The 15503-nt window shown below is 48.3% G+C and overlaps 1 long non-coding RNA gene across 2 annotated transcripts; it reads right to left on the reverse strand.

The window, feature by feature from the left end:
- Nucleotides 1-6236: 6236 nt before the first annotated feature.
- LOC125335110 lies at nt 6237-15462 on the reverse strand. 2 transcript variants are annotated; one of them, XR_007207344.1, is made up of 3 exons: nt 15378-15462; nt 13624-13778; nt 6237-6612 (listed from the first exon to the last, which is right to left on the reverse strand). It is a non-coding gene; the product is annotated as an uncharacterized LOC125335110 (long non-coding RNA). The 2 variants fall into 2 exon arrangements; XR_007207345.1 differs by having other exon boundaries at nt 13599-13778.
- Between the last annotated feature and the right edge of the window lie 41 nt (nt 15463-15503).

Below are 15503 nucleotides of genomic sequence, written 5' to 3' on the forward strand. Positions count from 1 at the left end.
TCATCTATCACCAGCCTCTCCTGATAAGCCATCTCTGGGACAGAGGAGTATTATTGCCCTGTTTATACCTGATGGAGATCACCTGGGATGGCAGACAAAGCCATCCTACACATCTCTCCAGCTCCCTGCCTCCCCTGGGTTGCACCAGGTGGGTTCAGTCCCATTCTGCTCCCCTTTTCAGCTTAATCTGGGGGTGCATATCAGTGACTTTGCCCTGCCAAGATGATGGAAACATTCTGCCCTGAAGCTCACCCTACTATTTCTTCATGGTATTTTTTATTGAGAATATTTATTAATATGCCACCACTGCATCTATTGTATTTTGGAGTGGGGAGACAGATGTTGTGTTTTCATTGTCAGTTAGACATGAAGACTCAGCATTAAAAGCTTCAAAATTTTCATCTCTGATGCCAGAGGAGCACAGAGGGGTGTTTTTCAAAGCCAGGCTGGCTAGGAAGCCTTGGGAATACATGAAGCTATTTCAATACTTAGTGAAGCAACTTCCAGATAATAAGGAGAATTTCTTTACCAGACCCTAAGCTATGTTTTGTTGGAATCCTGGGTTCAGATAATTTCAATCTTTCAGTGTTGACAGGCAATGATTTTCAAAAGCACACTGCATTTGACCTGAGGCCTTGGGAAAGGCTTCCCAAATTATGGGATAACACTGAGATTGTTGCTGTGTAATTAAAAGTTATATCGCTGGGTGGAATATGTAGAGTTGTAGAAAAATCAGGTTTATGGGATTTAGTAACAAAATGGAGGATTTTGGGTGTGGGTTTGTTCTTCTTCTTTTCTCCTTCTTCTTCACGAATCTGTGTGGTTTGGTATTGGTTCAAAAAACCCACAATGCAGATAATAAATGAATAGTTACTGGGTTATAAGTAAAAATAAACTAGTTGGCATTCCCTAATTGGATAGATTGGACTTTAAATGGCCTTGGAAGTTAGAACTCAGGGCCATTTTCCACCTTGTTAACTAAGAAGCAGATCCCGTGCAGCTGTACCAAAGATAAGAAAATAATAAACATCAAATTAGAAGAACAACTCAGCATCTTCTGCCTTTTAATGCAAACTCTGAGTAAAAGAACTCGTGAAACAGAGGCAAAAGAAACAAGAGAGAAACCAACAGTTGGTGCCAGCGTGTGAGGACTCAGGGTTTGGAAACAGAAGAAATTGACAATGTTTTCCATCTGACCTCTAAGAAAACAGAACCTTTTAAGTTTTAATTTTTGACTTTTTAAAGGTTCTGTCTAGTAGGATGTGCAGTGTAGAAATAGCTTGCATGGCTTCTAGTGACGCCAGTCTTATACGCTAGGTTTTAGGGCCCCTTATTTAATGACAAAGTAGGGGTTCAACCTGCAGCTGGAGCCCCATTTACCCTGCCCATTTGCACCCTGCTGCAGCTTCGGAATGTGGCTGTTGATGTGTTAACAAGGTACTGGCAATTTGGATGATATCTGCTCTTTTACTGCTTTTTTTTGTGCTTCACAAGGTCTTGGGAACTTTATGTTTTATTGATGATTTTTTGGCCTTTCTGAATGCGGAGGAAAGCTCCTTAACCTACCAGGGAGTTGCCTGCAGACTCAAAAACCAGGAGGCAAGAAGAGAACTAAGTTGGATATTTTCCTTGAACATCTTGTGATTCTTAAGTCAATCTTTTCCTTTCAGATGGGCTCAAGAGGCTGAGATCTAACACAACCAGAGGTGGATTTTGCTTTCAGTGAAGAAGATATAAGGCATTAACTGAGTATCTGCAAGGGGATGATCTGCTCCCAGCTCTCAGCCTCACTGCTGAGGAGAGGGACAGGAAAACTCAGTTCTGGCTCATTATGAACTTGATGGTATCTTCCTTGTAAGTTACTAAACCCATTTTGTTCATTTTGCAACACATCAATTTTATGGCTGAGGTTGAAGTATTTACTCGTCCTTGGGGTTTGCAGTTGTTGAGATACAGGATGGAAAAGCAGCCTGTATGTAAAATGTGGCTGAACTCTGCTATCCATTCAACAGAGAGTCAATAGTTCAGGAGTTAATTCATGAGAAGAAGGGAGTAAAAACACACCAAGGTCAGGATCTCATGACCCACAGGCTGTCTATAGCTCCATCTGAAAGACCTTGTAATAGATAGGTATGTGGCTTGGAAAACGCATAATATTGTGGTTAAGTGAGGCATTTCACAAGTTTTGTAACATCACACTGCTGGCAGACCTTCTCAAGTGCATATCATATTCATATCAGAGCTCTCTGCGGGATGGGAAACGTTAGGGTGATGAAGGTTTTAAATCCCATGACACACAAATTGATATGCCAGAAAAATATTTACAAGCTGGTGAGTGTCCCATAAGCTCACGCCAAAGATTTTTCTCTTCAGGAGCTGTGCTGATTTACACCAGAGCTCTGATCCTCTCTGTACCATATCCCAGGAGCCAGGGAGTGCCAAGCCCAGGTAGTTTCTCCCCGTTACCCACTTGCTGCTCCTCCTCACAGCGCTGTGAGATTTGTGTAGTGTCAGCACTGACAGCCAATTTCCTGCCTTTCCCTCTGCTCATCGCTGGTGTGGTGCAGATAAGGTACAGGTTTCCAGCTCTGCAGATCCCAGAGTGAAACAGGCCCACCCCCAAGTATGATTTCAAGGCATCCTCCTTCCCACCTTGCCTTTAAAACACCAAACTGCCCCAGCCCAGGAGCGAAGAGAGCCACTACCTCTATAGGGAAACATGGACCTGGTGAGGCACGAGAGCAAAGCTAAGCTCAGCAGGGCTCATGGGCTGTGTGCTTCCTGCCTGTCCAGCTGGCCCTTAGCCTGGAGGTCTTGGGATTCCAGGCACCAGCCTTGCTCCAGCCCATCGCTTGCAAGCTGGAAAGGGCTGGACATGATCTAAGAGCTGGAACACCTTTGCAGTGTGGACAATGGGTTTGATCCTTAAAGGCTGCAGTGGTGGCAACCAAGGGGTTCATGGGATGGTCACATCTGGCCAGACCCTCTCTGCCATCTCTGAACTGGGTTCACTCTCCTAGCCGGCCCCAGGAGATGATCTAGCTTCAAAAATGAAAGGGAAGGGAATGGAAGACTGGGTTTCCAAAATCTGGGTTATTGAACAAGAAGGGAGCTGGGGCTGCCATGGCAGGGGAGGTGTCAGGGAGCAGGCAGGATAGGAAGGAGGGAGCAGGGAGGATGGGAAGGAAGGCTGCTCTCAGCCACCACTGCCTCAAGCACTTGTTCCATGATTCCTGAGGCTGCCACCAGCATCTTGTGTGCATTGGGGGAAAATCACTGACTTTCTGTTCCTCTTGTGCAGGATGAGGCTTTTTGACTTCCCTTCAGACCTGCCCTCTTTGCTTGCAGCATGAGACAGATGTGGCAGAGTGTCTCTTGCTGCGTGCAAGTGCACAGCTCCCAGCAGCGCAAGCTCCCTTTGGGGCCCGGAGATGTTGCTGGAGAATTAATCCAGAGGAATATTTGCACCCCAGCCCTCAGTGTAGCCTGTGCCCATGGAGGGCCCCTCCTCTTCCACTTGCAGGTTTTCCTTGCAGCAATTTGAAAAGCGAGGGGTAGGAGGAGGGAGGGAGAGAGCATTAGTGGAACAAATGCTCCGAAAGCGGTTCCAAAAACATTTCCATCTTCCGGCAGAATAGCAGCTGTGGCATGTCCTACGCTGTGTTCGGCGTAATGGTCACCAGCTGTGAGGAACTGCTTTTTTACTGACCAGAGCATTTCCTTGGGGCTGCAATGGATACCAAACACCTCCAGCTCCAAGTTTGGCAGGTGCCCGGAGCTGGCTGGGCCTCCCTTGCTCTTTGCCAAGGAACTCCTGGAGCTGAATTTTCCCCATGCCACCCCTCTGCCCACGCTGCCCTCCAGCCTCCAAGCAGCAACAATCCCACTCAGGATGGGAGAACTGGTGCTGAGCTCTCCTTGCCCAATGCTCCCCGAAGCCAAATGCATACCAGCCCTAAAGCCCCAGTAATTAAAGGACATTTAATGAGGTAATATCCAAGATAAATCATATGGCAATAATAATTTAAAAATAATAAAAGCTAAGGCTTTTATTTCAGGAAGATCTTTTGAGGAGGGGGGCTGGATATAATCTTTTTGAGTGCTCTATTATAGGCTCTGAGTTATAAATAAATCCATATTTTAACATCTGGGATTCATAACATCTTGCTGACAGTCAAATCTCATAAAAGATGTGGTGACTTCTACAGATGTGGGAAACCTCATTCAGTGAGCTGCATAACAAAGGAAATCTAGTTCTTTTTCATTATTTACTGTTAAATCTGTGTCTCTCTGGCTCCAGAGAGGGAGAAAAGCTGTGGGGTCACCCGTTCTCAAACACACCCTTGCCAGGAAACTGAAGAGCAACAGCATTGCCTGAAAGCCGGGGGTGAAACCAGCACTCTGTGCATTGTGGGCTGCCTGCAAAGGACAGGATTTTGATCCCTCCCTGATGCTCCAGGCTGGGTGTTCATGCAATAACAAGCAGTCCCTGGGAAGCTGGCAAATGGTGGGGGATGAGAAGGTAAGCACTGCCTGGGCATCAAAGACACTAAGATTGGCACAAATCCCCTCAGTCTCAGCGTGGGATTTTAACAATGTGAAACAGGGGAAAGGAAGGGAAGAGAAAAGCAGGACACCCCATCTCCACATCTCCAAACTCTCCTGAGCAACCGACTCCTCAGTGAGGATGTAACTAATCAAGGCTACAGCTCCAACACTTTACAATTAGCTACAATTCCAAAGGAAGGAGGGGAAAAGGCTGAAGTATTTTCCAGCAAAACTTACTAACAGCAACCATATCCCCACAAACTACACCCAACATTGCACTGTCACAGGCGTTACGGCAAACTGGAATCTCCTTTCTACTGGGTAAACCCAAAGAAAGTAAACAGTTTATTATGGTCACGTTTAATTTGGGCTTATACAAAGCTGGAGCACTGCAGCCTATGTTTAATGCATTTGTGGTGGTGGGGATTTGTTTTTTTTCCCTCCCCAAATAGCTCATTATTGATTTTCCTCTTAACAAGTGCTCTTGTTCTGACAGTCCATCTCACTCTCTGTGTGCAGACTGAGAGGTTGTAATCTCCACGTCGGCGATACCTGAATCCTCTGGCCATGGGCATGGTTATGTTTTCACTAAAATAGGATTATGACCTATTAATCAATAAAGATGAAGTGGGTTAGCCGAGCTGTGACAAAGACGTGATTATTTTGCATGGCCCTGGAGAAGCAGGCAGGTGCCAGGCATGAAAGAAAACAGCATCTCAGCAGCCTCATCCTCGGTTTTCTGTGTCCAACAGAAACGGGTGGTGTACGAAAAAAAAGAGTCCCACAAAGAGCTGCTGTTTGTGTTTGAGTGATCAGTCTGCTCTTTTGTCAGGACCCACACAGGAGGAGATGCTTCCCTGATTTTCTCGGTGCCAAATCTCAAAGCACTTTATAGCACAGAATAGAAATCTCTGTATTTGACAGGGGGAAACTGAGGCAGGCAAAGGTGGTGGGATTTGTTGGTGAGCCTATAGGATATGGGAGCCAGGGCTGGATAACAGAAAATAGGCTTTGTGAGTTTAGTGAGTCCAGCCCAGCTGGCTGCATTGTGTGACTTGCACTAAGGGGCTGGCAGGACTAGAGCTGAGCTAAAGCACTGGAACTATGAACTTCCAAATTTTCAAATATTTGGATAGCCTATAAAAATAAGCTCCTAATCCCTCTCTATCAAATGGTATAATTTTTTTTTTTCTTCTTTTTAGTTTCAACCTTCCTTCTCTTTTGGTTTTGCTAAAGCAGCCTCAGCTCTGACATCATCTGAGAATTTCATTTAACAAAATGTTTTGAATCATTTGTGCTGGTTCTGGTGACTCTGCCAATGGAAACAACCCCTGCAGCAAGTGATTTTAAACCTTGAATATGATTTTTTTTTTCCCCTCCTGTAGTTACATTCGGAGCAATACTGTTCCCTTGACTTCTGGCCAAATGACCCAGAGGAAAGGGTCACTCTGGGATGTCAGGAGAACAGAGTTTGCACAGGCTGGAAGAGCCCATCTCACGACAGGGCAGCTTCCACCCATGTCCCTGTTCCCTCTGAGTCCTCCTGGGTGGGTAAGAGGAGGATGAGAATGGACTGAGGGAATGTTTGGGCATTTTTGGGGCTGCATCACAAAGTGATGGTGAGACTCACAACTGGTAAAGGGAGAGGGCACAGCTGGGAACAAAAGCTGTGACCAAACCACGCTCTGTACCCACCAATATTATGTTTTATTATTATGACAGTGTTTTCACGTTCTGCTAACCAGCACCACTCCATAAATTGATGTTCTTATATTGGGCTCTCCTTTATCCTCTTTTTAATGGTCATGGAAGTAGGAGCATCATGTCCAGGAACCAAACAAAGCAGCGATGCAAGGTCCTGTCCTGAAGGCCACATTTAATGCTCAACAGCCTTCAGATATCAAAACCAAGCAAAAAACCCCATTGTGGCCTTCAGATATCCCTGAGGCACAACTGCCAGATGTCCTCCTTGTCATGAGGCACAAATATTCGGTGCTTGAGGTTGTCTTCAGGAAGCAGGAATGTCCTTTGCAGATCCTTGATCCTCCACAATGTGTCTCTGACCTACCAAACACAAAAGGCAGACATTAAAAACCTCTTCTTAAAGATCAGGACTGGGGGAATTAAGTTATAGGTTATTTCCAAACGAAATGCTCCCTGAGTCCTTCTGAGCCCCAGAACCACCCCATGAAACCTTCAGGTGTGGTACCTCTGTTCCAACAGCAAAAGAGACTCCAAAAGTGGAGATGTGGAAGATTTTATGGCACCATTGTGGCTCTAGTGATATTATTTGAAGCAAATGCAAACACACTCAGGCTTATAATAAGAGGGTGTAATAGATAGTAAGTGCAAATGACTCATTCACCGAGATTTTCCAGGATTAGACAGCAGCAGAAGGACAACAGCTGTGTAAAACGGACTTTAAAAAATAATCTTCTAATAAGATTTTAATAAACCTGTTAGTAAATTATAATGCTTGACTTCAAGAACTATTTCTCCCCTGCAGTGTTCCTCTGTGGAGTTGAAGCTGTGGTGTTCTCCAGAGTGCATGATACAACCTTGACTGCACCCCAGGCAGGGCAGAGATTCCTCAGGTCCATGGACTCCTCAGGACCATGGACGAACAGAAAATCACACCTGTGGGGAGAAGCTGAGCCCTGAAAACCTACTTCAGGCCCCCTGCAACATTAACTTTCTGAATTAAACTTGACCTCCACTTTTATACTATTCTTGAAATCTTTTTCTTTCTGTTGCCTTGAGTGGATTCATTTCCAAAATAAAATAGTGTTTTATGAAAGAAAAAGGCTGCTCTTTTCATTGCACTCCAGACTGCATGTAGCCAATGCTGGTTTACCAAAGCCTTCCCCTAAATCCCACGTCTGGGCACGCATGTGCACATTGCCCATGCAGGGAAACTGCCACAGTTTTGGTCCTTTTCTCAGCAGTCTGTCTCATGGGGTCAGGTCATTACGTAGCAATCTTGGCTCTTGCTTGGAGGAGAGAACTCGTTTTTGCAGCTGCCACAGTTTGGAAGAAAATCCTGTATGTGCAAATGTTTAGGAACTCAAAAACCAGAATGGAAACCAAATGGACTCAGGTTTATTTCCCCTCCGTAATCCCCTCTGAGTTGCAGCATGGTTGGGTTTAAGCTGGACTGGCCAAGCTGCTCCTATTTCCTACGAGTTTGTGGGTATTTCGGCCTCAAAAGAGCAGTGTTCATCTCCATTTCTCCCTCTGCCTCTTGTTAAGTGAGGTGTCAATAATTTATCCTGTTGTCTTACAGAGGTTTCTACCAACCACAGATGTCACCGCAATGTACACATTATGTTAATAAGTGTATCTGTAAGTGTGTATAACTTACATCTTCATTTCTACTCTTTGGGGAAAGTTGAGGGGCAGAAGCACAAATGCAGGTTCTCAGTTTTACAGGATGATTGGGGAAAATAACCTTCATGTGGGGTGAGATGCATCAAACCCCAAATCACCCACCCTGCTGCACTGGGGGCAGGCTATGTTGTGGGGCTGTCTGGCTCCCTAAGACCTTTGCAGCGTTAATGGGGCACTGTGTGAGCCAGGAGGTTTTGTCCTCCAGGACTGTTAGCACTGCAGATTTAGGAGATTTACATACCCCTGACAGAGTGTCCCAAAAAAGTGAGATGCCCCCTCATGCAGGGGCACGAGGCCAGCTCAGCCCAGCATTGCCTCCCAGAGAAGACTTGAGTCACACTACCACTACCCCCATGATGTCTGCCACCCCTTTTGTGGGTTTTAATTCATAGCAAGGAGTGCAGTGGCTCTGACAGAGCAGCCCCAGCAAGGCAGGAGGTCTCCCTGTGCCCCAGTTTCTGCCCGTCACACCCCACATGAGGTCAGGGGGTGCTGAGATGGTGGGGGCACAGCAGGAATCTCCTCCTGCAGACCCGGCAGCAGACAGCTGAGGGCTGTGTAACCTTTCAGAGCACAGCAGCCGCTGCTCCGTGAAGAGGAGCCAGAGCTGAACAGCATCTCGAGGCAAGTGCAGGGCGCTGGGGGGCCAGCATTGGCAGGGAAGCTGAGGAGGAAAAAGCCAGATCAGTCACAGATTACTTAAGCAAAACTGATGCAAGTGGCTCCCGGCTGCAGATGGGAGGACAGGTGGATGCTCCCAGGTCCTCTGAGGTCAGGCCTCCAGGTTTTGAAGGTCATCTGTTTTGGCTGGCAATGAAATTACCAAGGGCTCAATATTTTGCCGTAAACTATTCAGGGGGGGGTTTCCCTTGCAGCTTCCACCTCGCAGGGCAGTGCTTGTCCTGCCCGAGTACCTGTGTTCAGTAGGTGCCTGCAGAGAGGGTTTAGGATTCCTACAGAAACCCCTGAGCTGCTGCATGGGGTAATCCAGAGTCTCTGTTTCTGGAGCTTTTCCCCTGCACTGATATCAGGGCAGCTTGGCAAGAACTGGTTTAGGCTCAGCCTCAAAGCCTCAGGCCTGTGCCCCCCCTTCTGCCTCAGTTTCCCCCTGGTAAAACTGGGGGGTAAGAATCAGGATCTTCTTCCCAGGGAACAATGAGGCCCAGTTACACTGGGAACACCAATAGCCCTGGACATGGCAGCTCTGTCAGTGGCCTTGTTGAGAGTTAAAGAGCTTTACAGCAGATGAGAATTTGGCTCAGAAGTCCCAACACTGACCACAAGGACTTTGGGAGCATGACCTGCCACCAAACCCATACAGAACATGCAAAGACAAATAATAATTAGCTCTCTGTACCTAATTCCACACAGTTGCCCTTTTCAGGGTAAGTTTTTCATGCTACCAGGATCTGACTCTAAAACCCAGTGACTCTGGGTGTCCTGCAAGTGTCAGAAGGATAATGACAGCTCACAGATAAAACCAGCACACAAATGTGGCCCTGGTGCCCTTTTGATAGCTTCCATTTTTAAACAAGCACCATCATCTAGAGGTCTGGCACTGAGGAGAAAGCACTGAAGCATCACCTGTAGCCACTGTGGCCACCAAATGCTGCTCCAGCTCTTGGTGACACAGGAGAAGCATTTTTTAGCTGGGAGATTGGCTGTGATTTCTGTCAATCAAGTAAAATATAAAGAGATGCACACACACCTACCTGTGTATACATAATTTTCACATGTATTTTACTCATGTTTCAGTCCAGCTCAAGCATCCTAAGAGCTGCTCAGGGGCAGCAATGCCCCATACTGTGGGCTTGTGAAAACCTTTGTTAGAGGAGAAAATTGAGCTTTAGTCATACTGTTATTTCTAATGGATTTGGATCCTGACTTCTCTGCTCTGAAACTCTTTACTCTTAAGGAGCCACTGCAGCCCTCTCCTGTGCTGGAGGTTTCACCCCAGCACTCATGGGGGCAGGTGTGCAGCACCCCAGATGTTCCCATTCACAGTCCAGCCCATTTGCTCCGACTTTGCATCAAAATAGGATCATGCCGAGATCCCGGATTCAACTCATCAGCCTTTGCTGGAGGCAGGGGGGGAGTAACTTTTTCAGACAGCTCAGGTATTTCCTCCAGAGCTTGTCTGTCACATCACTGCAAATATGTCTGCTCCAGATGGTTTTTGCTGGTTAAGAACGGGGTGTGACAAAGGTTTAGGGTGCTTCTTGCAAGGAGGGCAGCGGCTGGTGGGGCCTTGCAGGCAAAAGCCAGACACAGCGAGACTGGAGTTGCGATGTTGCCATTGTGAGCCACCAAAGTGACAGGGCAGGGGCTTACCAAAGCTCACAGGGAGACACTGGCAAGCGCAGGAAATGAATGCCCAGCAGTGTCTGGCCAATCCCATCATCCTACCCAGCTCAGGGTCTAGAGCAGCTTCACTGCAAAGTGACAAAAAGACAAAAAAACCCCCACTTTTTCTCTCTAACTGCTGTCACCAGCCAGCCCAACAGAAGTGAAATAACCCTCTCACCCAGTCTCCCCCATAGTTTACGATAAAGAGCCTTTTGTTGCAATTTAATTTGCGAACTTTCTCTTCTCTGCCATTCTCATGTGCCACGGTTCTGGAGACTCATATAAGTATTTTTACAAGAAACGCTTTCAGACAAATAAGTCTGGGGAGGTTTGTAATTTCTATTACCTCATGGCGACTCCATTGATAGACAGCAGCACACCTTGGGAGAATTAGAGAGCATAAAGTAATGGAGGTTTTTGTCCTCTCAAGACAGAGCTGTGAGTGCTGCCTGGCTCATGGCCAACACCACCAATTACCAACCTGGAGCAGGAGACAGGTCCTAGTGCTGAAAAACTGCAGTTTTCCAACAGGCCTGGTAATGATGGAGCTGTGCTGTGAGCTACCATTTCCTCCTGGGCCTGTTAGGCATCCAGGATTGTGCAGGTTTTGGCCACCTCCATGTTTAGGGACAGCTGTTGTCCTTTGGGGGGAAAAGGATGGAGTTTGTGTTGCTTCCTTTTGCCTTTGCTGTCACTCACAACTCTTCCCTGGCTTATTTTTACAGAAGCCCTTTCTGCCAGGAGACAGAACATACAGTCGAGCATAAAGAAGCAATTTTGGAGGCACTGTCATTGGCAATTATGCTTGAAAGCCAGAGATTTAATTATTGTGTGAGAGTGATACCCTTGAAAGAGAAATTGCAGCGGTCCCATCACTTGAGACGTTTCAGCGCTAAAACAGACGACTCACGAAATGTCAAGGAGTGAAAAACGCAGCACTCCTGTGCTTCCCACCTCCAAACCCTGGTGTGAGGCTTTCTGATGGCACCAAAGTTAACTGGGAGCTGGGTTAATTGAGGACACAGGTGCCCCACTTGAATCCAGCTGTCTGCATAACGTGGGGTTTTGTCATACTTGTTTTCCTTGCCCGCTAACCATCGCTAGCAAGCGGCTGAAGCGATGCGGCGCTTTCCCAATTCCCATTTCATGCCTGCGTTTTAAATTAACGCTTATTCGCTCAGGGTGACAGTTTTTGTGTGTTTGTTGGGAATCTAACAATTATATCAGCGCTCACCAGCAAACAGGTCACATTCTGCATCTCTCTCAAGCTCACAGGGTGCCTGTGGATGTAGGAGAGCACTGAATTACCCTGTCCCGATCTCTACCAAGGACTGACAGCATGAAGAAAGCACATTTTGGTAAAAGTATCAATAATTACCCAGCAGGTGCATAACACCACGGCACACGGCTTTAAATCCTATAGATGTGACTGTCTTAGAGCATCAGGTCAAAACAGGAGCAACTTTGCAGAAGATGGTGGAGCTGTGTTGGTCTAAAATCAATGAGGACCAGGGTCAGACAGTGAGCTGGGGACAAAGGGGGTGGTGCTGGACATCTGACTGCTCAAGCTGGGCTGGTTTAGCCATGGTTTCTTTTCCCATGTCCCTGAGTTGTCAGTCTGAGATGGGCTGTTACATTACCCAGCAACACAATCACAGCCAGATACAGCTGATAAGCCTTTTTAGAACTGCAGCAGGGATGTGACATAAAACTAGGAAAAAAAATTCCTATCTCCAAGCCCAGATATTCCTGATTTATGCATCCTTAAGCACCAAGAGGCTTTTAACCCCAGGGAAAGCGCTTCTCCCGCTGCAGGGCGAGCATGAAACCAGCAGCGAGGAGCTTGACATCCCGAGCTTGTCCAACTCACACCTCTTATCTCGCTGCTCGTGTATCGCGCCGAATCCTCCCCCGGTCCTTTCCCGCTGGGCTCCCCGCTCCCTGCGCTTGCTCTGCGGCCGCTGCTCCGTGCCAGGGCACTTATCCCTGCCGCGGCCGGTCAGCAGGGAATTTCCTCCCGCCGGAGCAGCGCTCGCGTGGCGCCCAGCCAGGGAAGGCAGCTCCGGGCCGCTGCTGCCAGCAGCCTTGCCAAAGCAGAGAGGGCTTTCCTGGGCGCAGGGGCTGCGAGCTGCTCCGGCTTTGCAGGGAGAGGATGCTCCTCGAGAGGTGAAAAAGCTGCGTTAAAAACCTTGCCAACCTGGCTCAGGGTAAAGAGAAACAGAAATTTTTTTTCTCTTTTTTTTTTTTTTTTCTCTCTTTCTCATGAATTAATTTGTTGGAGGAATGAGGCTCAGAGAAGAAATAGCAAAATACATGTTGAGTCAAACTGAGATACTTCTTTTAACCTACACAGGAAAACATCTTAGATTGGTTGATGGCTATTTATCGTCTTGTGTAAGCTTCCAGTTATTGAGGTAGTAGTGCTTCTAGGTTGATTTTAAAAAAATAATTAAAAATTGCCGCTTTAAAAATAAGTTTTGTTTCAACTCCCCCCTCTCTTTCACACACACACAACTATGGGCAGTGTGGAGGCAGAATTGTTCATCGCCTGACTGAATCACTAAATAATTTCTGCCCTGTGTGGGACTCATATCTCATAGTGGCTTTACTTTCATCAAAACTATTAGAAGCAAAAGAGAAAATGTGTAACCTGGGGGTTGCTGGCAGCCTTTCCGGCTGTGTTCCAGGATATCCCCTTTCCCCCATACCCTGGGTTTCATTGCCAAACTCAGCTTGGGGAGGGCAGCAAATGACCCCCCCTTCGTCCCACAGACACCGTGTAGAGGCAGGTGATATTGTAGCCTGTTCTAGTCCCATCGAAGCTCTCTGGACCCCCAGGGGCTGTGTGGTGACACCTCCCTGGCGCCAGGACCCATTCTGGGCTCAGCCCAGGGGGACTGCGGGGCTGGCGGGGAGGGTGTAGCCTGTGAGGCAGAGGAAGCGAGGAGCCAGTGTACAACCTGAACTTGGCCACCCTCGACTCAAACCCCAAAGAGGAAAGCCTGCACGCATGACTTCTTCCTGTTAGGAAATATTAATCATGGCCATGTCCAAACATGGTAAGTGAAACCTCAGGGAAACCGCTCCTTCGGCGATCGAGGGCTGCACGCTGGGATATTCAGGAAGGCCCTTGTGCCTCAAAGACAGGACCCACCCGTCATCAGGGCACCACCTTGAATTATGGATTACCTCCCTGACATTTGCATATTTGAAGAAAAAGCTGAGCTCATCCCTCCCGTGCCTCTGTACCCAGCTGTTGTTTCATGGGCTCAGGAGAGAGACACAGGGTGAGTGAGCCAGGTAGAGGGGTGAAGCACCTGGAGAGAAGAATCAACCACGTACAGCAGGAAAATCAGCTTGAGGATGTTCTCAGCTCACCCTCGCCCTTGCAGTGTTGTTGTTGGGGTGACCAGTAGGGATGTCATGCCCACAGGAATCACTGACACACACAGGGGCAAGGCCAGAAAATCCTGATAGCACCACTTCCCATGAGACACCTGTGTCACAAAAAAATAATGAAAAAGACCATGAAAAGCATCCCAAGAGGTTTACAAGTAAAATAACGTTCCTGGAAAGAAGCGTCAGCACTCTGGCTTGCAGCACTGTGTGGGCAGCCTCTGGGAGCCAAGGAGCCCACAATGGAGCACGGGAATAATCCCACACACCCCAACCCAGTCTCATCCACCTTCTTAGGCAAGGCAAATCCAACATGACTCCCAGGTCTGCATCCCAACCACCAGGGACCAAAGCCCTTTCTGGGGCCAATTCTTGCTTGTGGGCAAAGCCCTGCTTTTGGACCTCAACCCATAGTGGAGGCCAAGCTTCTCCTGTGGAACTCAAGCACAGTATAGGGCTCAAATTCCTTGTGGGGGCCACATCCTGCTTGTGGGACCCCTAATCCCTGTGGGACCAACCATCCTGTGAGGCTCAAATTTGTTCCAGGCTCCAAGCCTTGCTCATGGGTCCCAAATTACCTGTGGTGTCCAAATCTGTTCTGGGATCCAAGACTTGCCTGTGGGTCCCAAACCACTGTGGGGTTCAAAGCCCTTGTGATGCCCAAAATCTGTTTTGGGGTCTGAGTTTTGCCTGTGAGTCCCCAGCCCCTTGTGGGCTTCGAGCCCCTTGAAACAGCCGTATCCATGCTGGGGTTCAAGTTGTGCCTGTGGGTCCCAAATCCCAGGCAGAGACCCAAGCCATTTGTGGGGTCCAAATCCCTTTCAGAGCCCAGCCCTACCCATGGGTCCCAAGCTCCCCGTGGGACTCAAATCTGTTTAGAGTCCAACCCTCAGTATGGGTTGCCAAACCTTTGCATGGCTCAAATCCCCTGTGGGACCCAAATGTGTGTCAGGGTCCAGGTTTTGCCTGTGGGCACCCAACCCTTCATGGGCTCCAAACCCCTTGAAGCACCCAACCCCCTTTTGGGGTTCACACCTACTCCGGGTTCCCAAGCCCCCTGTGGTATTTAAATACGTGCTAGAGTCCAAGTTGTGCCCATGGGTCCCAAATCCCAAACTTTTGCAGGGACCCTAACCCTTTGAAAGGTCCAAAACCCTTTCAGTTCCAAGCCTACTTGGGGGTCCCCAGCCCCCGGTGGTTCCTGAATCCATTTTGGGGTTCAACCTTTGCCATGTAGGCGTTCAACCCTTAATAAGACCCAAAGCCCCTGTTGTGCCCAAACCTGTTTTGGGGTCCAAGTTTTCCCTGTGGATTCACAACCCCTTGTGGGCTCTGAAGCCCTTGAAGCAGCTTCAGGGTCCACAGACTCCTGTGTGCCCAAATGTGGTTTGGGGTCCATGCTGTGCCTGCGGTTCCTCAGCTCCTTGTGAGACACAGCTTCCCTGTGGGACTCAAATCCATTTTGGGGTTCCCAGCACCCCGTGGCCACTTTGGGGTCCAAGCAGTACCAATCCCTCATAGTATAGACACCCCTCTCCAGGATCTAAATCCATTTGGGGTCCCCAACCCCAAGCAGTACTCAGACCCAATTTGGGGTCCATGCTGTGCCTGTGGCTCCCCAAGCCCTTGTGGGACACAGCTTCCCCGTGGGACCCAAATCCATTTTGGGGTCCTCAGCTCCCGGTGGTACTCAAATCTACCTTGGGGTCCAGCCTGTCCCTGTGGCTCCTCAGCCTCTGGCGGGACACAGCTCCCCGCGGGACGCGCAGCGGTGCGGGGTGATGCGGGGCGGTGCGGGGTGGTGCAGGGCGATGCGGGGCGATGCG

The sequence above is a fragment of the Corvus hawaiiensis genome, chromosome 1 (assembly GCF_020740725.1).
Source record: "Corvus hawaiiensis isolate bCorHaw1 chromosome 1, bCorHaw1.pri.cur, whole genome shotgun sequence".
Taxonomy (NCBI): Eukaryota; Metazoa; Chordata; class Aves; order Passeriformes; family Corvidae; genus Corvus; species Corvus hawaiiensis.